General features: G+C 43.1%; 1 non-coding gene and 1 pseudogene across 1 annotated transcript; one reads left to right on the top strand and one right to left on the bottom strand.

Moving 5' to 3' along the window:
• Positions 1 to 3,595: 3,595 nt before the first annotated feature.
• Positions 3,596 to 19,497, bottom strand: LOC127187066 (E3 ubiquitin-protein ligase CHIP-like; annotated as a pseudogene).
• A 977-nt stretch (positions 19,498 to 20,474) lies between these two features.
• LOC127187346 (U7 small nuclear RNA) lies at positions 20,475 to 20,535 on the top strand. Its single transcript, XR_007830489.1, has one exon. It is a non-coding gene; the product is annotated as a U7 small nuclear RNA (small nuclear RNA).
• Positions 20,536 to 27,184: the final 6,649 nt, after the last annotated feature.

The following is a 27,184-nucleotide window of genomic DNA, read 5'->3' on the forward strand; positions in this document are numbered from 1 at the left end:
GCAGCACAGTCTCCTTGTGGGTCCTATAACATGGGGAGGAGGGGCTACCTCTGATGTGGGCTCTACTACCCACTCACTGATCACTTCCCCCTATGGGGTGGCCTGATGAGGCCACAGAGGAGGAGGAAGCAGGCAGTCCAGATGAGTCTTGATAGACTGGGGTTAGATGATAGAGGAAGAAGGCTCCCCCTTTCTGAGAACTAAGAGAGGGTGAACGAGGGAGGGAGGGTGGGACCAGGAGGAGATGACGGAGGGGGCTACAATTGGGATGTAAAGTGAATAAATAAAAAATAAAACACACATGCACACACAAAGGACGATCAAGGGAAAGATATACAGCTGGTTATCACAGACCTGGAATCCAGCCCCATGAGCTTTGGCATCTCATGCCAAAGTGATATTTATAATCAAGTGTTCCTAAGTGATACAATAGCAGATTAGTCTATCTTTTATTTTCTATAAGTACTTACTTTTGTGGTTTTGGATTTTTTTTTATTTTTTGAAAAATTACAAAGCTTAATACCTGGGTGACCTGGAACCCAGCTTTCAGTAAGCCAAAGATTTTTTCTTTTCCTAAAATAAATTCTTAACAGGAAACATTAATACATTCAGTAGTTTGTTTAAACTTTCAAGAAACGCTTGTTCAGCATGTCACAGATGCCAATAGCACTAAGGACATTTTTCTACTTTTTTAAAATATTTATTTATTTATTTATTTATTTATTATGTATACAGTGCTCTGCCTGCATGTACACCTGCAGGCCAGACGAAGTATCAGATCACATTGTAGATGGTTGTGAGCCACCATGTTGTTTCCGGGAATTGAACTCAGGACCTCTGGAGGAGCAGTCAGTGCCCTTAACCTCTGAGCCATCTCTCCAGCCCCATTTTTCTACTTTTGAATGTTACAATCTCAAAATAACTCCTTCTGCTAGATTGTCAAGTTTACTTTTGAGCATTCGTTAAATCTTTGCCTGTAGCCAGAATTTGCCGAACTATAAAGCTGACACAACTTACATTTTAACCAGTTGTGGAAAGCTACAGGAAAGACAGGATTGTTTCTACCCAGTGTGTTTGTCCAAAGGTCTTTTATTACATTGTCTAAAGAAATCATACCTGATAGTTTAATGTTAGGTCACCATTTGCACGTCATTCATGTGAGGCTATTTCATGTCAGTATCATTTAGACTTAATGTCTAAACCATGACCAAGGTGACTTATAAAAACAAGAATTTTTTAATTGAGGGTTGTTTACAGGTTCAGAGGGTCAGTCCATGACCGTCATTTTGGGGAGCATGGCATCAGGCAGGTGGCATGAGGCCAGAGGGTGGCTAAATGCTTACATCTGATCCACAGGCAGCAGAGAGATAGAGACCTGGCCTGTGTGGGCTTTGAAACCACAAAGTCCAGCCCCAGTGGCTTACGTCCTACAGCAAGGTCTTTCCTAAACAGTCCATTACTGGGAACTAAACATTCCATTATGTGACCCTACGGGAGACATTCTTGTTCAAACCACCACAATTGTTGACAACTGCCCATCTCCCTTTCTGAACAGAGACACTGAGGATGAGTAACTGACTATAAGTATCTACTATACTGTACCAAGATTTCTAACACTTGGAAATATTAACAGGATTGAGAGTTCTGTGTACTCAAAAGGCCAGAGACTGGAGAACTAACACACGTCATATTCATCTTTGTGCACTTAGCACTTAACTAATACAGGGCACATAAATATAACATAAATAATTTATTTTCAGTAACATTTTTTCTTTCTGTCTTTCTTTCATTTTAGGTTTTTTTAAAACAGGTTTCCCCTGTGTAGCCTTGGCTGTCCTGGACTCACTTTGTAGACCAGGCTAGCCTCAAACTCAAAATTTTCACTTATATTTTAAATTGTTTTTAAAATGGGCAGATCAGATAAACGATCCTCTTTATTTTGGTCATACAGTCTACAGTTAGATTATTATGTCTTTTGAGTTCAATTTCTGTAAAGCAACCTCATGGAGAAATTCTGTAATTACCATGACTTTGAAAACTTGAATATGCTTGTCTTCTCAAAATAGCCACAACAATCTTGTTTCTTATTGGGGAAGCAGGACACATTTTACTGCTCAAAATGTTTTGTTTTATTTAAGAAGACAATTTTTTTTCATTCCTGCTTTCTTGCCTGTGCCTTCTACTGTTAATCAAATAAAGTTTGACATTTCTCCCTACCCTTTCCAAAACCATGCAAATACGCATACTCTACAATGTTCATTTTGATATGAAAATCCTAAGTCCTACGTTCTTCTGCAGTCATTACCTCCTTCTCTCAAGCTTCTCTGACTAAACACTCTCGCTGCCTGGCTTCCACAAGGACTGCATATCGACCTGGTCCGATTTCACTCAGTGTTCCAGCAGCATTGCTATGGCTGAGTGTCCTTCTGCTTTGAAAGGTTACTGTAGTTTTTTGTTTCCAGGAAAAGTATACACTGCTAATATCCCTTTGCAGAGAACAAAACATTTAATATTGGGCTGGAGAGGTTAAGAGCACTGGCTGCTCTTTCAAAAGGTTCCGAGTTCAATTCCCAACAACCAAATGGTGGCTCACAACTATCTACAATGAGATCTGGTGCCCTCTTCTGGCCTGCAGGTGCACATGCAGGCAAACACTGTTTACATAATAAATAAATAAATCTTTTTTTAAAACGTTTATTTTTTACCTTCGTTCATCCTGATGTACCTTCACAAACGCAACTATCCTTCACCTGTGGCAGAGCACTGGGGTCTGTAGTACATTTCTCAAATGTTGATATAGTCTCAGCTTCTCTGGGAAAATATTTTTTACTTTCACTGTTGTTTATTTCTATCAAATGTGTAACAGGTTCACTCCTTTAAGGCAATCATAAAAGCCAGATTTTTTTTAAAGTAATTTTACTAACCAAGGTTAAAAAACAATTGGATGAAACTGTCTCCCTGTATTAATTCATTTATTCATTTTTTTAATTAAAATGTACCATTTAAAGGCAATGAAAGATATATTTTCTAATTATAAAAACAGGTAGCACTGAGAGTGGTGACGCACACCTTTAATTCCAGAGCTCGGGAGGCAGAGGTAGGCAGATCTCTGTGAGATCCGAGTCTACAAAGGGAGTCCAGGACGGCCAAGGCTACACAGAGAAACCCTACCTCAAAAAAAACAAAAAACAAGTAGCACTGGGTATGGTGGCATACACTTGTAATCCTAGCACTCAGGGAAGAGGAGGCAGGCGGATCTCTGCGAGTTTGAGGTCAGCCTGTTCTACAAAGCAATTCCAGGACAGCCAAAGCTACACAGAGAAGCCCTGTCTTTAAACAAACAAACAAAACAAAACAAAACAAGAAAAGGGGACTGGAGAGATGGCTCAGAGGTTAAGAGTACTGACTACTCTTCTGAAGGTCGAGTTTAATTCCTAGCAATCACATGGTGGCTTACAAGCATCTATAATGAGATCTGGTGCCCTCTTCTGGTCTGCAGTTGTTATATGCAGGCAGAGCACTGTATACATAATAAATAAATAATTTTTTTAAGTAAAAAAGAAAGAAAGATCTATTTTGAATTAATGCCGTGCTCTTACTTATCGTGTTCTTCTTTTTCTTTAAGGCCAAAATCCTTGTTGTTAGCAGCTGCACTGGGCCTTTGTAGAGTTGGTTCACTGCCTTTGTGTTCAGCAGCAGCAACAGCCGGGAAAGCAGCAGTGACAGCAGCAGTGACCACAGCCTTAACAGCAGTGTTGGAGGACGCCGTAGCAGAAGCCGCTGTACGGGAAGCAGCTGAAGCTTGGGAAACGGAAACGGAAGCAGCTGCAGCAGCCGCTGACGCATCGGAAGCGGAAGCAGCAGAAGGTGAAGCAAAAGCCACAGATGCGGAAGCAGAAGTTGCGGAAGCAATATTAGAAGCAGCTGAAGCGGAAGTGGAAGCAAACTCCGCGGAAGTGGAAGCAGCAGCAGCTGCCGCACAGGCAGAAGCAACTGTGCAAGCAGTTCTGTCATCAGAGTTCTCTAGTGCGACATCCGGTTCTTGGAGTCGGTACTTCCTCTCTTCTTCTGCCTTTAAGGAAAGTTCAAGTTGTGTTATTTTTCATTAAGAGGGAGTTTTATAGTTTCATTCATTTTACTACTTGTCAGTACCATGGTCTTGATTTTAGTCCACAAATACTTGTGTTACAATTTTATCAATACAGACCACTAACATTTTGTAAACTCGGCTTCAAATCTGTTTGAGTAAAAGACCCAGAGTTTTCAGAAATCTTAACAGAGGACATGCTCCATCTGGCTTTTAAAAATCTGCCCTTTGCTACCTAACGCATTCACCTCTTGCATAATGGGAAATGAAGAAAAAGACAAAACGTGTCCTCTCCAGTCTGCACGACCTAGATTACACATTAACAGACAGATGGCGCAATGAGGAGCTTTGGAACATAAGGAAACCTCACCCTTCTGCACTCTATTAGCCCTTTCCCCATGACCTTTCACAGTTGCCCACTGGGATCCTGGGATAGCAAACAGGGTGACCTTTGAAATGCATGAACACAATGTACCACCTCCCACAGCAGGGGAGCCGCTGAGTTGTGAGTATGGATTCTGGAGATGCATTCTGCCTTCTCACTCCTTAGCTGTGACTGTTGTACCTAGGGATGCCCGGTAATGCCCTGCTTCAAATCAGCACCGTCACCATCTACCTACAGCAGGAGTTATGTGAACAAAGCCTGAAGGATCCATTCGAAGCTCTGCAGTGGTGTTAGCCATTGGTGTATGCCACAAGGCAGTTGATAAAATTCAGTAACGTGAACCCAGATAGAACTTAAGAAATATGAGCTAGACATCATGGCACACGCCTTTAATCCCAGCACTGGGGAGACAGAGGCAGGTGGATCTCTGTGAGTTGGAGGCCAGCCTGGTCTACAGAGTTACAGGATAGCGAAGGCTACACAGAGAAACCTTGTCTCAAAAAACCAACGAAAGAAAGAAAGAAATATAAAGAAAAAGTAAGCTATATCTACATGCAATTTCATTAATAAATAATCCAGTGGTATACACCACTGTTTTTGTAAGCAGAATGAAATTGACAGAGAAAAATCCATGAAAAGTGAACTTTCTCTTTTTCCAAAGCCACGAACCATCCTTGTAATATTCCTGTGTCATTGTCCGCTTTCTCTTGTCTTGCTGTAATCCTTCATGAACATATACAACACCAACTCTGCTGGTGCGTAGTAGAGAAAAGCTGACAGTGTCTGTCCAGGACCATGCTTTTGCCCTTAGCACACAGCCTTTACAAAGTAATAGCTTCTACTCCCAGGCTTGTACTGGTTTGGTTTCAGATTACTTGAATTGCAGAAATGTGGCATCTCCTATTTGAGACACATGAGACACTTGTGAAATGTAAATCACTGCCCTTTTGGCTTACTAGATTTATGTATATGTCTAATATCTAATTTTCAATTAGTGATATCACTTGTATATCAAACATGTTGGTTCCTTTCATTTCAACTATAGGTACTCTAGAAATCATTACAATTATAATCATCATTATTTTTTTGTATTGTTATTTTTTAAAATTGCCCACAGCAAGGTGTGGTGGCGCATGGCTTTAATTCCAGCACTCAGGAGGCAGAGGCAGGCAGATCGTTGTGAATTCAAGACCAGCCTGGTCTACAAAGTGAGTCCAGGAAAGCCAAGGTTACACAGAGAAACCCTGTCTCGAAAAAAAAATTTTTTTAATTGCCCTCATTTGTGTTAAAAAAAAATTTCAGGTGACTGAAGATATGGCTTAGCAGTTAAGAGCACTGGCTGCTCTACCAAAGGACCCATGTTTGAGTCCCAGCACCCACACAGCAGCTCACAACCACCTGTAACTCCAGTCATAGAGAATCCAGCACCCTCTTCTGACCTCTGTGGGCACTGCACGCACATGGTGCACAGACATACAAGGATCTGGAATACTCACACACAGAAAATAATAAATACATTTTTAAGTGTTTACAGTATGTTTTTGATATGTTTTGCTGTTCTCATAATGTAATTTATTTTTAGTTAAACCTAGAAGGCATGTGTCAACCCGAGACTGGGGACAAGGAGTTGCAAGGACATTTTCAAGACTGGGTAATGTTTTTTAATATCTGCAGTACTATAGGGACAATCTTTCCAGATGTATCTTTTCCCTCAGAGACAGATATATCATTTTTCAAATTAGAGTGAAATTACCTTTAAGGGTACTTTTTCTTTAGAGGTGCCAGGGGACAGCTCTTTCTTAAAAGGATCAGGAAATGGCCTTAATTTGTATTTGAGGACTTTGTTAAGCTGTTCACTTTGCTGGGTTTCCTCATATGTTTTCATAGAAGGACATGCTGGGTGCGCAGGGGCGTGTCCTGTATCACACTTCTTCTTCCTCTTCTGCTCCTGAGATGTCTTTTGCAGATGATCAGGCAGAAGGTTTGTTTTCCTGGCTTGAGATGCTTTTTGTCTTGGAGGACTGGTTTTGAAAGCAACTTCATCCTTATACGTTGTTGGGGGCGGGGTGGGCACAGAAGAAATAGAAATGAACTCATACCATAGTTATTTTCTTCATATCTGCTTAGTCACTCGCAACCGGCCTATCATTAAGATCTGAATAGGAAGCCAAACGAGGTGGCTCACTCCTTTATTCCCAGCACTTGGGAGGCAGAGGCAGGCAGATTTCTGTGAGTTCGAGGCCACCCTGGTCTACAGAGTGACAGAGGACAGCCAGGGCTGTTACACAGAGAAACCCTGTCTCAAAAAACAAAACAACAACAAAAAGAACTGAACAGGCTGCAGATATAGCTCAGTGATGTAGCCCTTGCCTGAAATGTGTGAGGCCCTAAGTTCAATTCCTAGCATCAGTAAATAATTTTTAAAAACAACTGAAAATAATTTACCCAGCCTAGACTAAAAGAAAACCCTAAAATAACACACTTAACTTTTTGTCAATGTTATTTGGAATAAACACGTCATGATGTGTTAAATTTAAGAAGTTTGGGGTTGATTTTTTTTTTTTTTGACAGAGTCTCACTGTACAGCCTTGGCTAGCCTTAAGCTCACAGACATCTGCCTGCTTTTGCCTCCCAAGGGTGGGATTAAAGCTGTGGTCCATCCACTACATTCAACTAAATTACATTGTCCTTTAATATTACTAAAGACATCAGGCATAGTGGTGTGTGCCTTTAATCCTAGCATTGGGAGGCAGAGGCAGGCAGATCTCCAGCCTGGTCTCCACCATGAGTTTGAGGACAACAAGAGTTACATATACTCAGTATCAAAAAAAAAATTACAAAGGAATCCTCATATGAAAATAGTTTTACCTCACTCTACCTAGATCATAGTGAGCTCTGACTGTGCACACCAGTCCTTTTTCTGAAGATCCCTAAACATTAGGCAAGCTTTAAATGAATAAGAGCCAAAATTATTAAATACCAGTCAAAAAACCAACTCTTAAAATTTACTTTAAGCTATATATTATGATGGTATGGTGCATCTGTACAGTCTATCTGTATCAAGTTCAGGTCTCATATATTCTAATTTCCACTAAAGACAATGCATACAAACTTTCTTAGTATTTATGGGTTGGCTATGTTGAAATAAAATAAGGCAGAAAGTTATTTTTGTATGCACTATCCCATAGGTTCTATTGTGGTAGATACAAGGCTACTAAGAGTGACTGGGTTGATTTTGTCACCTTGTTCTCTGCCTCAGTCTAGACCCTGAGGACGACTAAAGACCATGAAGCAGAACTAATTCTAAGGAGTGACTAATAATAGGAAACAGCAAATTTAAGCCACTGGGAATGAACCCCTTATTCTTGAGTCTAACCCAGTGGTCATCACTATTACATTGCTTGAAACTCCAGCCGGTTAACGATAAAACTCAACTTAGGCCATGCCTTTATCCCATAAACAAAACCATGAAAACTACACCGAGGGTATGGAGAGCTAGCTCAGTGCTTAAGAGCACTGGCTGCTCTCTCAAAGGACCCGAGTTTGATTGCCAGCACACAAATAGCAGCTCACGACCACCTGTAACTCCAGCTACGGGGTAAGATAATGCCTTCTCCTTGCCTCCAAAAGGCGCTAGGCACACACAGCTATGCATGTAGGCGAAACACACACACATAAAATAAAAATAAATCTTAAAAAAGAAAGCTACAAAGGAAAAGATACCTCAGTTATAAAGATACTCTGAGAATAGTTCATACTTTATTTAATGTTTCTTTATTCAAAGTGTTTTAGGCAAAAATATAAATCAGAATTAAAACGCCAAGGGTTGAGCTAGGGAGATGACGTAAGGGATAAAAATGCTTGCTGCACAATCCTGAGGACCACAGTTTGGGCCCTCAGAATCCACTTTAAAAACTGAGTGTTGGACTGGAGAGATAGCTCAAGAGGTTAAGGCACTGACTGCTCTTCCAAAGGTCCTGTCTTCAATTCCCAGCGACCACACGGTGGCTCACAACCATCTATAATGAGATCTGGTGCCCTCTTCTGGCAGGCGGGCATACATGCAGGCAGAACATTTATATGTAATTTAAAGTAATAAAAAAAAAAAACTAAATAAAATTTTAAAAAACCTGAGTGTGCTTCCACCTGCAAAACTGCCAAGGTGAGACAGGGACTTCCTAGACCAAGCTGGCTCGCCTGGTCCCAGAGATTCACCTGCCTTTGCCTCTCTGAGTGCTAGGATTACAGGCATGCTCCACCACACCAGGCTGCAACTGTGAATGTAAGAAAACACTACAAATTCAGAGTTTAGAGCAAGAAAATTAATCTCACAAAGGAGACTATTACCTTAGTATCAACATTACTGCCATCTTCTGTTGTTTGTCTGGGACTATCAGGAACAGATTTGCAGGAGGCCCTCCAGAGAAAAGACATACAATAACCAGTAAGTTCGATATTTTATCAAAATCTGGAGAAAGGTCAGTTATTTTCATATTGCATGGTATTTCCTGATTTGTATAATTGGAAGTTGACCTTTGACTATTTTTAATTAGTACTTTCTGTCTTCAGTTATCACAAACCTGTAACACATAATTAAATGAAGACTCACTCGCAAATCCAAATAAAAAAGCAAAAGCCAATATTGGCAAAGCCTAAAATAATTCACCTGCACAAGCTGCCTGCCCTGAAGACTAAACTGAAGTATTCTTTAATGACTATAAAATGACCACATAACAACTATTTGCTACCTGAGCAGAAACAAAGCCATTACTCAGCTGGAGAGATGGCTCCATGGTTAAGAGCACTTCCTGCTCTGCCAGGGGATCCAATTTTGGTTCCTAGCACCCAGTTTCCAGCACCCACATCAGGCAGCTCACAACCACCTGTCACTCCAGCTCTAGAGGATTCAATGCCTCTGGTATCAGGCATCTGTAGACACCTGCACTCATCTGTATGTATATACATACCCATATGCAGACACATACACTTTATACGAAATTAAAAATAATAAAAATATCCCAGCACTCAGGAGGCAGAGACAGGCGGATTTCTGTGAGTTCGAGGCCAGCCTGGTCTACAAAGTTAGACCTTGTCTCGAAACCTTGTCTCAAAAAATAAACACAGCAACAATAATGATAATAAACAATTTTTTAAAGTATTAAAACAAGACAGAAGATTCACTATGGCCACCGTCTATCCCTTAGTAAAGACTACACAGCTTATCTCCTTTCCATTGTCCATATCTAGTCAAACTCTAAGTGGGTTTTCTCTGTAAATTAAGATGGAAGTAGGTTGGGCATGGTGATGCTCACCTTTAATTCCAGCATTCGGGAGGCAAGGAGGCAGATCTCTGTGATTTCAAGGCCAGCCTGGTCTACAAAGTGAACCCAGAACAGCCAGAGCTACCCAGAGAAACCCTGCCTCGAAAAACCAAAAACTAAAAAATAAATAAATAAATAAGATGGAAGTAGGTGATCCCATACCTGCTGCAGAGATCCTTGAAAAGGGCTTAAATTATCTTGGCATCATCTAAAACAAGCCTCAGAGTCTCTCAAGTTCTCTCAATAAAGTACTGAAAAAAGGCAGCAATGCTTCCTGAGTGCCTGGTTTGCTACCCCTTTAGAATATTTTCAATATTCTGTATCTTGATTTTTTTTAATATTATCTTTGTCAATCTTGTAAATTGCCATACTTTTTAACAATTTTCTTCAACCCAGATTGCTACCCAAAATGTTGCTCCTCTTCACATTCCGTCCATCACCTTTACTTCATTCCTACCCCTTACTATAGACCTAACTTGTTCAGTCCACTGTTTTTTTTCCAGTCACACATGTGTGTGTGTGTGTATACATGTGTACACGTGTGGAGGTCAGAGGACAACTTGGGGAAGCTGGTTCTCTTCTTCCTCTGTAGGAGACTCGAGGATCAAATTCAAGTTGTCAGCCCTGACAGCAGAACCATAACCCACAGATGACGTGTTAATGCCACTCTGATCTTCAATAGGCTTCGCTGTACTAACTTACCCACTGTATTATTAAACTACTCACCTACATGTGGATGCCTAAGAAAGACGACTGGCCTTAACATTAACAAAATGCATCCAAATTTCATTTCTGCCTCTTGGTGCATTTTCATGTTTAGTTTGCATTTGAGATTCTGTAACAGAACAGCCATTTGGGAAGAACGCAAACCCTGAGTTAATGCACTCGGAATATCTTGCCTAGTCTCTACAGTTTCTTAAAATTATGAACTTCTAGGCCAGGTGTCCTGGTGCACGGCTTTAATCCCAATACTCTGCAGTCAGAGGCAGGTGTATCTCTTAATTCAAGGTCTACAAAGCAAGTTCCAAGAAAGTTAGGTCTACACAGAGAAAGCCTGTCTAGGGAAGAAAAAAGAAATCCTGGACTTTCAGATGCTTTTAATCTGTCTACAAAAAAAGAGTGGAATTTAAGATGTCAGAAATGAAGGAGGAGGGGGGAGGGAAGGTGGAGGGAAGAGGAGAAAGAAGATTGAAAACCAGCCAGGCGTGCTGACAGAAGCCTTTAATAATCCCAGCACTCTAGAGGCTGAGGCAGAAAGATCTCTGTGAGTTTGAAGCCCTGGCCTACATAGCAAGTTCCAAGATAGCCAGGACCACATAAAGAGACCCTGTCTCAAAAAAATAAAAAAATACAGCCAGGCAGTGGTGGCACACGGCTTTAATCCCAGTACTCAGGAGGCAGAGGCAAGCGGATTGCTGTGAGTTCGAGGCCAACCTGGTCTACAAAGCGAGTCCAGGAGAGCCAAGGCTACACAGAGAAACCCTGTCTCGAAAAACAAAAAAAAAAATTAAGTAAGTAAGTAAGTAAAATAAAAAATAAGAAAGGAGTATAGTCATAGTGGAAAAAATGACATCCAATTTCAAAGTAAAAAAAGAGGAGGAAAGGCTCAGGGAATACCGCAGAAGAAGGAGCCAAGGGGAATTAATGGGAAAATGGGAGGGAGGGAAGAATGGGAGGATACAAGGGATGGGATAAACATTGAGATGTAACAAGAATAAATTAATTTTTAAAAAAAGAGGAAAAAAAATAAAAATAAAAAAGAAGGAGCCAAAAGAAGGTAGGGAGAAGGTCTGAGGAAAATGCCATGTTTGGTGGGTGAGGCATGGCCACTGCAATTAGGAACTCACTCAATGAAGGCCAGCACTGAGTCCACACAAGAACGGACTGTCAACAGGCAGGCAGGGAGGGGCTCAGGAAGCACCCCTCACCGCTGAACTATTTGTTACTGATAGAGCTGGGGAGAGCAGAGTCTCTGTCTTCAATTAGTGCCCTCTGCCTATGACCTCAGACCCCACCGGGCTCCAGGGGATAGTGAAAACTCAGCGGTTACACAGATGGCCCTGGTTGCAGTGCTTTGAGTGAGAATACACCCCCCCACCCCCCGGTAGACTCATAGATTTGACTATTTGGTCCCCAGGCAGTGGCACTATTTGAAATGATTAGAAGGTGTGGCCTTTTGGAGGAAGCTTGTCACTGGGGCTGGGCTTTGAGGTTTCAAAAGGGTTCCAAGGCCAGTCTCTCTCATCCTGCTGCCTGGAGATCATGATACAGGACTCTCGGCTATCTCTCCAGCACTACGGTGACGACGGACCAAACTTCTGAAACTGTAAGCCAACTGCAATTAAATGCTTTCCTCCTTTGACAGAGTTGCCTCTTCCCAGCAATACAACCCTGACTAAGACACTGACTAAACTGAATGAATCACAAAACAAAATCCCAAATATTGACTCTGTGGAAAGGACAGTGGGGGTGGTTGACAGGAAAAAGAAGGAGATATGATTGGGTACGTGTTAAAGAGTGATCAGACTGCATTAGTCATATCGCATTGTATTCATGCCTGAAATTCACGAGAATAGAGAAAAAGTTTAAACTTTGATGGTTTAAAAGCAAAGTACTGCTTACCACTGCAAACACCGAAAGTAGGAGGGCAGATTATTAGACTACAGAATCTAGGTTCCTGGAAAAACTCTGCACTAGGGGCAATACATAATTAAACGATCTGGATTGCTCTGATATTGATATGTACCCATGATGCTAGCGCCGCGCACACAGATCCAAATCATTCTGTGCTAAGGAGCATGAGAAAGCGCTAGATAACTAGACAGGTTCACAGGCAGAGACTTGTTAATCAGCACCAGGAACCAATTAATCCAGCTCTGTGAATGGCAAGTGACTGATACAAAATACATTATGCTGGCATAGCTAACCTGCAACTCTTCTGTGATGACTACATGATATAGCAAGCCTTAGTACATAATATATAGTATCTTCCCCCAGACAGCACTATGCAAGTATTAAGCTACTTACATATGCATCCATTCCGCAGTTACTTAATATATTTTCACGTACGTGAAGTCCTACCTGGGCAAAGAGTTGTGTTCAGTACTGTCATCTGTTTCAAAGGAGAAAAGCAAAATATCTTTTGTAACAATAGAAAAAAATAATATCGCACTTAGAAGACTAGTAATTGGTTATAACGTCTTCCTTTGGGAGACTACTAAAGGGAAGACTAATTAGACTGTTGATAGGCAGTTACTATCTAACTCCCAAAGTTGTACACTTCAAATATTAGAAAGCAAGAAACTGACCAAGATAGAATACATGCAATAGACTGCTACATACAGTGACGCTCATGCTAAATGCGTGCTATCAAACTAATAGAAAATGATGTCATTAGCCGGATCAGATTGACAGTGTCAAGAAAAATATCCTATTCTTTTTCCTGGACTAGTAGCACTAACAATAACTCTAAGACAGAGTACTTGTTAAGACAAAGATCTTCTCCAGTTCCAGTTGAAGTTGTTAAGGATTAAAAGTCCTGGCACACAGAAGCCAGATCTATGGAAGCTGTTCTCCGCAGCGTGGCAGAACATACCACACCCAATGTACGGTACATCGGCGAATGCATGTGTAGTTTGAGGTCACTGTGAAACCAGCTCTGGAGCTGAATTGCCCCTACCCCGTTTCACACACAAGCATGTTTGTCTCAGTGTCCTCCAAGGCCCCTTATCTAAGGATGGCTTCCTTCCAGACTCTGACAAAGAGGAGAGAACAAGACAGCCCAAGAATGAAAACACTGTGGGCTGGAACAAGCAGAAGGTAAGCTCTTCCCACCAGAGGCCACTGTTGTCCATTCCGTGATATAAAAAAACCCTGTGTGGGAACACAATGTCAGTTCAGTCCTGAGATGCTCATCCGTGGACAGAAAGCTCACACAGGAACACCAGCTGAGAGCCTCAGTTCCCCCCCCAGTTTCTATGGGATGTGGGTGAGCCTCTTTCTGCTGCCATTTGCTCTTTTCCTTGAAAACCTCACCACCTCAGGGGAAACTCTGCTGCCCCAGAACTCTCTACGGGGAACTCCAGCTGACTGTCTCAATGAGGCTTCCTCAGCTGGCCTCCCTTAGAGGCTCTGAGCACTCAGTTTGATCCGCCCTCCCTCTCCTCACTCTCTCTCTCTCTTTCTCTCCTTTTACTTTGATTTGTTATATACTTAATAAACTTACTTACTCAAAACCAAGCTACAGCTATCACAGATTATTCTCTTGATCATACAAAACAACATAGAAATCAGAGACTGTGGTGGTGGCTTGAAATGAAAATGGCCCCCATAAGCCCATAGGGAGTGGCACTATTAGGAGGTGTGGCCTTGTTGGAGTGGGCGTGGTTCTGTGGGAGGAGGTGTGCCACCGGGTGTAGCCTTTGAGGTCTGAGATGCTAAAGCCAGGCCCAGTGTCTCACTCTTCTTTCTTGTTGCCTGTTGATCCAGATGTAGAACTCTCCGCTACCCTCTCCACATCATGTCTGTCTGCAGACTGCCATGCTTCCTGCCATGAACTGTAAGCCAGCCCCAGTTAAATGTTTCCTTATAAGAGTCGCCCTGGGTGGCCACAGAATCAACTAAGCAGGGATCAGGGATTCACAGAGACTAAAACAACAAGCATGGACCCTGTGTGGATCTGCACTAGGTCCTGCATAAACATAAGGTGGTTAGCTTGGTGTTATTGTGGGACTCATAGCAGTCGGGGAGGGGCAGGTCTCTGATTCTTATTGTTGTTTGGTTTTTTCTGTGTGTAGCCTTGGCTGTCCTGGACTCACTTTGTAGACCAGGCTGTCCTCAAACTCACAGCGATCCACCTGCCTCTGCCTCAAGAGTACTGGGATTAGTCGGGTGGTGGTGGTGCTCGCCTTTAATCCCAGCACCTGGGAGGCAGAGGCAGGCAGATCACTGTGACTTCAAGGCCAGCCTGGTCTACAAAGCGAGTCCAGGACAGTCAAGGCTACACAGAGAGACCCTGTCTCGAAAACAAAAACAAAACAAAACAAAAAAGAGTGCTGGGATTAAAGGCATGGGCCACAACACCCAGCAGGTCTCTGATTCTTTTGCCTGAGTCTGGGACTGTTTTCCTCCTACTGGGTTGTCTCATCCAGTCTTGATAGGAGGGTTTGTCCCTGGTCTTATTGTAACTTGTTATGCTGTATCCCTTGGATATCCCTGGAAGGACTGCTTTTTTTTTTTTTTTTAAAGAAATAGAAGAGGAGTGGGTCTAGGGAAGATGGGATGTAGGGGAGGGGAGAAACTGGGAAGAGAGGAGAGAGAGGAAACTGTCATCAGAATGTAATATATGAGAGGGATGCAAATGCCAAATTAAAAATAAATAAATAAATAAATAAACATATATATATATATTATATATATATAGGAAAACAAAAAAGAGTTGCTATGGTCATGGTATCTCTTCACAGCAATAGAAACTCTAAGAAAGAGACCGAAGACAAAGAATTTTTGCCATTGCTCAAAGCTCAAGAGAGGACAGTGTGCTTACTTTCTTTGCCCCTGTCTGGGGAAGATGCTAAAACGCCCCTTGGTGTTAGCTCTGATCCCTTGCTCATGTGCAGTGTGAGATGCTCAGGATAGTTTCCATTGCCTCCCATGAAAAGAACGGTGGGAAACAGACCTGCCTTGGCAGTTGTGCACCCTAAGCTGTCTCTGTAGTGAGAGAAGCAGAGACGTAGTGCTGGGGTTTACATATAAGTTCACTTGAGTTTTCACTATATGCCAACAGCTTTTTCTCCATAAGTGGAAAAGAAAGAACTCCTTTTTTTACTTCATTCAAAGTACTGGAAAATCAGGCTAGAGAGATGGTTCAGCAGTTAACAGCACTGGCTGCTTTTCCAGAGGACCCACACTCAATTCCCTGCACATACACATGGACTCACAACCATCTGTAGCTCCAGTCCTAGGGGATCTGACGCCATTTTCTGGCCTCTGTGAGTACCAGGTGTGCATGTGGTGCACAGACATACATGCAGGAAAACAAACAAACAAACAAACAAACCTCATGCCTGCACATAAAAATATTATAAAAACTTTAAATAAAAGTACCTGAAAACCCAGTGTGATGCTCTTGGCATTCCCATGACCCGGGTAGATAATTTGTCCTACCAAACAAAAACAACAAAAATGGAGTAAAGGGTTCTGAGACTGAAGCTCAGTCGTGAGGGAGGCCTCAGTCAGTCCTCACCACCACAGAGAAAAGCTCATACTATTACACTGAACTAATATAATAGAAAGTCACTGGTGTTACACTTAGACTCTTTTCATGTCGTAGGTGAAGAGGGTCATCCAGACTCATCTGCACTATTTACTCCCTGGTGTGCTCTCCAAAGGCAAGGCAGGCATGAAAGATGCTGTGGTAGCAGTTGCTGAAAGGGCAAACTCTGGTGTGTTCCTCTCATTGTTTAGATCTATCCGGACTCGGCTGGGCGCCGTGGCACACACCTTTAATCCAGCACTCTGGAGGCAGAGGCAGGTAGATCTCTGTGAGTTCCAGGCCAGCCTGCTCTACAATGTGAGTCCAGGACAGCCAGGGCTGTTATACAGAGAAACCTTGTCTCAGAAAAAAAAAAAAAAAAAAATCTATCCAGACTCAACGGAGATGCACCTAATAATACAGAATGACGTCATTCCTCAGCTCTCCTGTTGGTGGCAAATCGCTGTGGAAATCTTGCTTTGTAGCATGTAAACCACGTATCATCTACTCCTATGCTGATTAAGGATAACATCAAAAAAAGGGGTACCAGAGATAAACCTAATGAACACTCGCAAAGTTGATAAATCCCTGTGTTTGATCCCTAGCATGCCAAAAGAGGGGGTTGTTGAAGGATTATTCATATTTAACATTGAATTATTATTTTAGTGAAATCAGTGGTTACTCCTTAACCAGCTTTACACCCAAATAACTACACAGAGAGACTAGGATCTATTTTATTAGCCTACAGCACAATGCTGCACAATAATTACTCCATCCTAAACCTCCATGCTGGTACACTCACTATCCTCCCATTCTGATTTCCCACTTTATACTTTCTTTAAAATCATCTCCTAGGCCCTGTTCATTTCTCCTGATGTTTCCAGGTCTACTCATGGCTCCATCCTCTCCTTCTCCTCTTTCTCCCCCTACCACCACTGGATCAGGGTGTCCCACCCTGTTTTCTATTATTGCTCAGCATTGGCTGGTTGGTTTTTATTGGCAACACACAGAATAAATGGTGACATGTTTACACAAACTTAAAACTGGGGATACATACTTACAATAAACATCACAAGGCAGCAATGTCCAGATTGAAACCAGATAGCAGGGTAGAGAAATCAGCATTTGAATAAACAAGGGTGAACTGTACACAGTGCACACGAACATTATGCCAACAGGGAGGGATTACATTTTAAAACGTATTCAGTGAGTCTATTATACTATATTATGGCATAGAATAGTCACCTGAAAATAAGAAGTGATTGAAGACAAAAGTTGGACAACATGCAGATGATGTTCCAAACTGAGAAAATTTGAATTTCTTTGGGAGGAATTAATGAAAATGTTTGAATACATTGTCTTATTACATAATGACAGTTGGGGTTTTGTGTGTGTGTGTGTGTGTGTGTGTGTGTGTGTGTGTGTGTGTGTGTGTTGTTTTGTTGTTGTTTTGAGACAAGGTCTCACTATGCAGCTCTGGCTGTCCTGGAATTCATTATGTAGACCAGGCTGGTCTTGAACTCACAGAGATCTGCTTGCCTCTGCTTTCCAAGCGCTGGGGATTAAAGATGTAGATCTCTACACCAGGCTACATAGTGACATTGGTGACATTGAACTTCATAGGGACAAAATATGTTGCATTTATTATAAAATGTAAATGAGTTCATTTTTATAACAAGCCCAATTTGTGGTAATGTGACTATAATAACAATAATGTATTAGGTTTCTTGTTGATACAAAGATATCAGAGGCCAAAATTAATAAACCAACATTTTCAGACAATATTATTTTCATATTTCAAATTTTTGGAAATAATTTCTTAAATAATTCTAAATTTCCAGAATGTTAAGAAACAAATTAATGAACAATATAATTGTAATTTACACCTTAACTCTTTTTTTAGGACAAAAATTTTTATTCATTTTTTTATGTAGGGTAGGACCACCTTGAGTAATTCCTTATCAAAAATCTCACCTGTACTAATCAGTGTGGAGTTTTCATGAATTGAGATTTGCTGTTTCTTGGGTATTGCTCCACTGTGGCATAAAAAAAAAGTGATATTTACTTTAATATATATGACAAATATTTACCAAGTACTCTAAATTATTTTGGGGGTTCATAATGTACCTTACATTAGAAACGAGTGAGCAATTATTAATTTGTTCCTCAGCAGTAAACAGTTGTTGTCCTTACTTTTTCTCATGTAGAAGAAATGGGAAGAATTTAGTCCTTGGTTAAAATAACCACAAAAACACGCGCGCCCGAACTCTCGAGGAAGAAGTTTGGTTTTTGCATGTTTTTTTCTGATGGCTGCAGTAACCGCTGCCTTTGTACTTGTGTGCTTGTGGAACTGGTACTCCTGTTTCAGTCATCTGCCAGCGTCCCTACGATACATGACCCAGCCCTGCCTCTGCCGTGACACTTTGCAGGCATTCCACCGAGTGCAACGCTCTCTCTCTACAAAGAGACCGGATTCCTGCTCTAAGCATCCCCCTGCCAGCACTCTCAGAAGCCACCTCACTTTTGATACCTTTAAGCTCAAGAGTTCATTCATAGGTGAGCCTGGAAACCACTGCCTGGCTGGTTCTATCCACAACAAGCATTTCTGTGTAATGCTGAATCCTCATAACTCAGAACCTGTGCCAAAACTCACAGGCGGAACCCTCAGCCACTTCCTAGCCCAGAAGAGGTACAGGAAAGGCTCCTGTCCCAGCAATGGGTATTCTGAGAAGGGCTGCGTTCAGAACCCATCGGCACAACCAATGGAGCCAAGTCCAGGAACACAGGCTATATCCAGAGGCTGGAGCTTCTGTCCCAAGCCCTCCTGACCCAGGATTCCAAGCAAGGCACACCATGGGGCCGGGAATCCTCTGTCAGGCCATTCTCCGAGATGAATGCATCAGCGTCTTCCTTCATAGCCAAGTTTGGGGTGAGCTGTTCCTGGGTCACAACGTTAAAGTGGCTACTTGTGCTCCTCAATGCCCTTGCTGTCATAGGTGACACTATCGGGGTGTGATGCAGGGTTCCCTCCTAAGCTCAACGCTGATCTTGTCACACAGGTAATCGGGGATATCTCCCTTTCTACCTCCCACCCCCGCACCACCCCCGATGTGGCCATCATCCTCATCCCCTTGTGGTTCTTCAGATGCACTTCCTGTTCCCTCTCTGTCTCTCTCAGCAGCAATGAGCCTGGTAGATAGGAGTGCAGCCTGTACTCCTGGTGGATGCACCGTTCCTCAATACCGTCCTAGTACTTCTTCCTAGCATCGCAAAGGGCACTACGGATACCATTCGCAAAGTTGAGTTGCTGTTCGTTGGCCAAGCAGTAGGCTCACTGGAGGTTGGCAATGCCCTCATCAGAACTCTCCATTTCCAGCTGGCAAAGCCCCGGGAAGAAGTGCACCTTCACAGACTGCTGGTCCACCTCCTGGGCCCGCCAGTAGTGAACAGTTCAGGTCAGCCAGGGCTATTACACAGGATTACGTAGAAAGACCCTCTCTGAATGAAAGGAAGAAAAAGAGAAAGAAAGAAAGAAAGAAAAGAAGGAACGGGAATAGCACTATCAGATAGAGAGATGACCTCTGTCGTTAAGAGCACCTGTTGCTCTTTTAGAGGACTCTGCTTTAGTTCCCAGCACCCACAGTGCTCACAAGAACTGGTTCTTAAGCTGGGTGGAGTGACACACACCTGTAATCCCAGCACTCTGGGAGGTGTGGATCTCTTTGAGTTCAAGGCCAGCCTGGTCTACAAAGTGAGTCCAGAAGAGCCAAGGCTACACAGAGAAACCCTGTCTCAAAAAAACAAAACAAAACAAAAAAAGCCAATCCATTCTTCCAGTTCCAGGGGATCCAATGACCTTTTCTGATGTCCATGGGCCCCAAGCACACACATGCAGGGACACCACTTGTACACATAAACTAAAATAAAAATTAGATTTTAAAAAATTGTTGAACTAGCACTAGGACTGAAGGTGGTTGGGTAGTATGGCTATAGGGGGCGTGGTTTAAGAAGAGCCCTAAGGGCCGGGCGTGGTGGCTCATGCCTTTGATCCCAGCACTCGGGAGGCAGAGGTAGGCGGACCACTGAGTTCGTGGTCAGCCTGGTCTACAAAGTGAGTCCAGGACAGTCAAGGCTACACAGAGAAACCCTGTCTTGAAACTGCACCCCACACACACAAAAAAAGAAGAAGAGCCCTAAGAGTCTCTAAGAAGAGCAACCGTACCTGCCCGGGTGAAATGCTGGGTGTATATTTGCACCCTTCTCTACCAAAAGTTCTGCAATCAGGTCTTTGTTTTGCCGTAGAGCAAGTGAAAGTGGTGTGAAACCATCCTGAGAAACAAACAAAAACAACTTACAGCATATGGAAAATTTCTCAACTGAATGAAAAAAAATATTTTAAAAATGTTATGGACATAAATAGCACAGAGAAAGTGTTACAGCTCTTTTTGAATTTGTCTAGCAGGTTTTCTGACTTTGTTGGAAAACCCCTCCCAATTAAAAATAAATAAATAAATAAATAGCACAGAGAGGAGATGAACTGCTTCCTCTTCCTTGGCTCCCAGCTGCCCTTCCCCATAGGCTGCCCCTCCCCTCTGAAACTCCAGTCCTGTCCAATACTCCTCCAGTCACTGGTGCCAAGAATCTCCACCTGACGTGAGGGAGGGCCTGGGAGGAGAGGAGGGAGGAGCTGAGATGGAGCTGAAAAGTGATTAAGTAAATAAAACCATATAAAAAATAAAATATGGCCAGGTGTAGTGGTGCACGCCTTTAATCCCAGCACTCAGGAGGCAGAGGCAGGCAGATCGCTGTGAGTTCGAGGCCAGCCTTGTCTACAAAGCAACTCCAGGACAGCCAAGGCTACACAGAGAAACCCTGTCTCAAAAAAAAACTAAAAAAAAAAATTTTTTTAATAAATGGATAAAATAAAATATGAACTCCAATTTAAAAAAAAAAAAAGAATCTTCACTTAAATATGGTTGTATGGTTTTTCTCAACTAAAACAAGAGCATCTTGCTCCTACCCTAGTAGAGGCCAGGCCAGCTCCCTGCAAACCAGCATGTGCTGGGACCGAGCCTAGCACAGTCTTCATCAGAGAGACCTCACCCAGCAACGGATGGGAGCAGATATAGAATTCCACAGGCAAATATAAGATGGAGCTCAGGGGGGTTCTACAGAGGAGGAGAACGGATTGTAGGAGCCAGATGGGTCGAGAACACCACAAGAACAAGACCCACAGAATCAACTGACTGAGACTTAGGTGGGCTCACGGAGCCGAGGGTCTGACCGAGGCCCTCGGCACATATGTTAAGGTCGTGTAGCTCTGTGTTCTAGTGAGACTCCTAACAGTGGGGACAGAGCTGTCTCTGCCTTTGGGACCCGTTTCCTCCTACTAGGTTGCCTCATCCAGCCTTGTTGTTAGACTGTATGATTGGTCTTACTGATGTCCCTGGAAGGCCTGCTTTTTTACTGAGGGGAGGCGAAGGAGGTGGTAAGAGAGACTGGGGGGAAGAAGGGGAAAAGGAAACAGCAGTCGGAGTGTAATATGTGTTGTATAAATAAATTAAAATATTAAAAAACACTAAATAAATGAATAAAACACAAGTGCTTCTTGAGGACAGTGATGCTATTATTTTCTCTCCATTGCCCCAACCCTAAAACATGATAGTAAAGGTTTTTGTTGTTGTTGTTTTGGTTTTTTTTTTTTTTTTTTTTTTCGAGACAGGGTTTCTCGGAGTAGCCTTAGCTGTCCTGGACTGGCTTTGTAGACCAGGCTGGCCTTGAACTCACAGTGATCCACCTGCCTCTGCCTCCCAAGTGCTGGGATTAAAGGCGTGTGCCACCATGTCCAGCTTTGGTTGTCTGTTTTGATTAGCAAGTGAGGTCGTCTCTAAGCTACTTTGTAACTCAGTAAATTTTTTTCACTATACTAAGAGTTGTCTCTACAACTGAAGAGCATTTTCATCTGCTCATATAAACTTGGGAAAGTTAACCAATGTCTCCTTGGTATTGCCTTTCCACACCAGGGTCCCAAAACTGCCTCATGGTCCTGGTTACTACTCCATCCTCATTTCCCTGTGTCAACCTCACCTCTGAGAGACAAATTGTGCTTGTGTAAATTATTAACAGCAACACAATCTCCATTTATTATAAAATCCTCTTTTTCTCTATGAAAGCCCAATTACAAGAAACGTTTTTACACTAACTACAAAAAAATGCTTCAGTGAAAAGGCATGCAAAATATTTTTATGTTTAACAAGCTCAGTGTTCCTGCAACTATTTGCTACTAATACATAGAATATATAGCCTTTAAAAATTGTATCTTTGATACCTTTTTTTCTTAAGATTTTTTTTTATTCTATATACAGTCTTTTGCCTGCATGTGCCTACACACCAGAAGAGGGCACCAGACCTCATTGTAGATAGTTGAGAGCCAGCACATGGTTGATGGAAATTGAACTTAGGACCTTTGGAAGAACAACCAGTACTCTTAACCTCCGAGCCATCTCTCCAGCCCTCTATCTTTGATACCTTTGATGATTAGCCCTTTTAGAGCTTTTTCATTCAGTGAATGCCTGAGTTTCTGTGATATGTCAATATTTTATAAAATAATATATTAGAGGTGAATTGGAAATAAGAGTAAATGCTTTTTTAACCTTTGTTTTAGCTTCAATATTTGCACTATGTTCAAGGAGCTGGGAAGCTATGAACGTGTTCTCACTGTGCACTGCGTAGTGGAGGGCAGTGTTTCCAAGAGCATCCACAGCGTTTGGGTCGGCACCGTGCTGTAGCAAGAGAGCCGCACACTCCTCATGCTGGCGCTGTGAGGCCTATGAGTGATACATAAACAAATAATTCATTAATTCAACTAAAAGGAAGCTTTCCACATGTTTCATCAATTACTTGTCATTAACTAAGATACATTCATTTTTTTTATTATTCTATGAAATATTCCTTGCTTTTTGAGACACAGTCACCTATGTAGCTTAGCCTTGCTTGGATTCAACATCTTCCTGCCTCAGCCTCCCAAGTGGTAGGATTATGGGTGTGTATAAACACACCTAGATAGTCTAAGCACTTTTAAAATGCTTATTAATTCTTTGAGAACTTTATACAATGCATATTAATCATATTCATCCCCTAACTCCCCTTATCCCAGATCCACTTCCACCTCCCAATACTCCCCAACTTCGGGTCTTCTTTTTTTTATTTATTTAAATTACCCATTGACTCCAATTTGTGCTGCCCATATACTCCTGGTGTGTGATCATCTGCTGGTGTGTGGTCGACCTACTAGTACCCACACCCTTAAAGAAAGCTGACACTCCCTCCCCCAGAAGCTACCAACTGCCCTTAGCTCCTAAGTTAAAGATGGGGCTCATGAACACTTTTCACACCCCATTCTAGAATGAATGCCTTGATCTTGTTCAGGTCTTTGGCAGTGAATCCCAGCTGCTGTTAAATTCATGAGTGTCTCAGTCCTGTCATGCCCAGAGGACTCTGTTTACCATTCTGGTCTTCCCTGACATCTGGCTCTCAAAACCTTTCGGTGTGGGGAGCCCGACCTACCCAACACTTCCTCAGAGACTTTTATAAAAAGGCAAAGGGAGCTAGAGAGAAATTTAGTTCTGTATCCTTGTCAAGGAGTGGACTTGGCAAGACAGTCTAAGGATGGAACCAGTGTCTCAAAAGAGTCAAAGTTGCAGCTTCTGAGGATGCAACTCTTCCTTCTAGTCTGTGGTAATCTGTCTTTAGGCAGCTGTGTTTGCAGTATCCCAAGTTCTCTTTGCCAACATTGACTTAGCTCTTGCTCACCTTGGCTGTTTCCGCCTCTCCCCCGCCCCTCCCCCCCCCCCCCCACACCCCTTGAAAATAGCATGTGTGAGGATGTACTTCGAAGTAAACTTGCTTGGCATAAGCCACCAGCCTGTGCAAGATCTCCTCATCCCAGGTATGCTTTGTCTCCTTTATTTAGCATCTGTGTCCTCCACTCAACACTTCTCCAACTGGGACTCTGATTTCTATTAGTTTGGGTCGTTTCAGCCTTCTGTCTTGTGACGCTCCCTGAGCCTCCCAGGAAGGAGTGTGACACAGAGGTCCCACTGTGGCTAAGCACTCCACAGACATGCACTTATGCTCTGCATTCTGAAGGGTTGTGTCTGTGCTAACCATATTCACTGCACAAGACCAAGCAGCTACGTCTAATCCATCTCACACTGAAATCATTGGCCATCGTCTATCTACCTTAATTAGAGGTGTGCAGCTGTCGTCGTCGCGGGCATCGATGTTACAGTTCCTCTCTATTAGAAGAGTCACCACTCCCAGATGGCCATGCGCACAAGCGTAATGCAGTGCGGTTCTGTCAAAGTAAGAGGCCTCTTTAGGAAATAATGGAGACTTATGTTGAAGTGCATTTATCCATACTGTTTTAAATATTAGATGTTGTATAATTAATTTTCTTCTGGAGCTGGAGAGATGGCTCAGCGGTTAAGAGCACTGGCTGCTCTTCCAGAGGTCCTGAGTTCAATTTCCAGCAAGCACATGGTGGCTCACAACCATCTATAATGTAACCTGGTGCCCTCTTCTGGCCTGCAGGTGTATGGGCAGGCAAAGCACTGTATACATAATAATTAACAAATCTTTTTAAAATTTTTTTTCTAAGGATAGATAATTTCCTTCCTTCCTCTCTTCCAATTCTGGGGACGTAAGACAAGGCTGCCCCAATCAGGGCTAGTGCTCTCTCATGACAACATCCGCTCCTGGAGTAGTCTGCTGTGTAAAAGGAGAAAGCCCATTGGGTTTATCTTGGCTTGGATTTGAATCCTACTCTAACCTGTTACCCACTAGCTACTTCTTAGGCTTTCTACGAGCTGCATAACTCAATTTCCCCATTCATATGACAGGATCAAACACAGTCTCTATCTTCCACGACACTACTGTGATGCCTCAATGCAAATCTGCACAAAACATGTACAAGTGTTTCCAGCACCTGACAGCTCAGTGCTGTGTGGATACAATGGTTAGTATTCCTACTGCTAACAAATACATTTCAATGAAGTGAAAGAATAGAATTTCACCTACTCTGCTGGGGGGGGGGGGTGAGGGTGGGATGGGTGAGTGGGTGGGTGGGCACTTGTGCTACTGAGCATATGGAAGTCAGAAGACAACCTGCCAAAGTCAAACCTTGCCCACCATGGGAGTCCCAGGACAGGAACTGAAGTTGCCAGGGCTGGCAGCGAGCACCTCCAGCTACTGAGTCAATCTCTCCTGCTCCAGGATTGCATGTTCAGGTGAGTGTAGTTTTAACTGCGCAAGAGTCAGGTACATTGTTCTGATGGGAATGATCCGGACATTGGATCCTAGCCTACATTAGCTGGGACTGCAGAGCAGTGGACACTGTGTCTAGTCTTCCCCAGGTTCTACTCATGAACGGTGGACATGATGTAACCTGGGCGAACACTTTTTTATGTCATACACATACCAACGTGACCCCAACTCAGGTACCTCAACTTTAAAGCTACACTTAGTACGTAAGAAACCCTTGAGGCGCATCCAAATTGTCACTTTTTCCCCAAAATTCTCCTCTTGGAACTGGTGAATACGGTCTGTATTAGCCCATTGTTCAAGTTTGGGAGAAACTCATTTTCGGGCCTAGATCCGACCAGTCCTCTAACAGTTAAAGTGAAAAGACAGGGCCCCACTATCGTTTTCTTGGTGAGCACGTTGGATGGTGTGTCTAGTACCACCCACCTCCCTCTCACAAAAGTTGGGAGTTGGTCACTTACAGCTAACCCCTCCATTGCACAGCAAAACTCTCCTTCCTTGTAATTAACGCATCCGACTCAGTTGACTCAACCACTCCCCCAAGTTGGCCCCGACGGATGCCAACAGCCCCTTCGCCTTCTGCTCCTACCCATTCCCGGGTTCTATTACCTGTTCCTCTTGTCTGTGTCATTCACACCATTTACCCGGAACGTGAGGAAGCGCTCCACTGTAGCTACAGCGCCAACACTCGCAGCCCGGTGGATCTGTCCCACCGCGCAGTATCCAGTGAGGTATCTGCGCACTTCGGGGCTATCATCACTCGCACACCCAAAGCCCAAGCAAGCAGCCCACTGTGGGGTGGAAGAGCGGCCCCTCCTGGACCAAAAGGTCCTCCTCATAGCCAGGCCAAGGGGCCAGCCAATGCAGCCTGCCTTCCTGGCGGAGCCCCGCCTCCTCCAGGTAAAACTATGAATTACAACCAGCCAAGTCTCTCCGCCCAGTCCTCCACAGGAGCATCCATGGTGTCGATGGTTCCGTGTCCGCTCAACCGCCGCCTCTGTCACCTGGCAATGCAGTTAAGCCAAGTGCGCAGGTGCATGTCTCAAGAATCTTTCCAACCGCGAAGGTTCGCAGTTCTGCGTCTGCTAACTACGGATTTCCTCACCTAGCTGCCGAACTCTCTCAAGAGCGCTCTCTTAGGTGCACGTGTGCACATCTGAGGGATCCTTTCAGCAAGATGAAAGGTTCTGCTTTTGCCTACCGCCTGTTTTCATTGCGTAACGCCACTAAATGCAACTTCGGTGCGCCCATCTCAGACTCCGTGGTCTAGTCAACCATGCAACCATGCAACTTGAGCTGAAAATCCCTGTTAAGTGCTTTGCCCCAGAAGACATGCGTCGTCTCCTGAGGCCAACCGCTGAAGAGAGCTGAGTGATGGCTCAGGTCCTTTGCAGCACCACTGCAGTATGCTCTCGCCTGTCCAGAAGCCAAGCGATTCCATGTTCCTGGTGCAGCCAGTGGTTCAAAATGACTTTTTTTTTTTTTTTTTTTTTTTTTTGAGGCAGGGTTTCTCTGTGTAGCCTTGGCTGTCTTGGACTCCCTTTGTAGACCAGAATTTAAAAAACAAAAGCACTCTTGGAAGATAGAAAAGAGAAAATCAGGAGTTCAAGCTTGTCCTTTGCTACATAGTATTTCGAGCCCAGCCTGGTATACATGACATCTTGTCATTAAAACACACACACACACACACACACACACACGTGTGTGCACTACAACAATAACAAAAATCTAGAATAAAATTATCTTGGGAAAGGAAATATTGTTGGCTGGAGTGAAATCCTCCCACCCTCCAAAAAACTAGAGAAGCAAAAAGATGT

Source organism: Acomys russatus, chromosome 3 (assembly GCF_903995435.1).
Source record: "Acomys russatus chromosome 3, mAcoRus1.1, whole genome shotgun sequence".
Classification (NCBI taxonomy): Eukaryota; Metazoa; Chordata; class Mammalia; order Rodentia; family Muridae; genus Acomys; species Acomys russatus.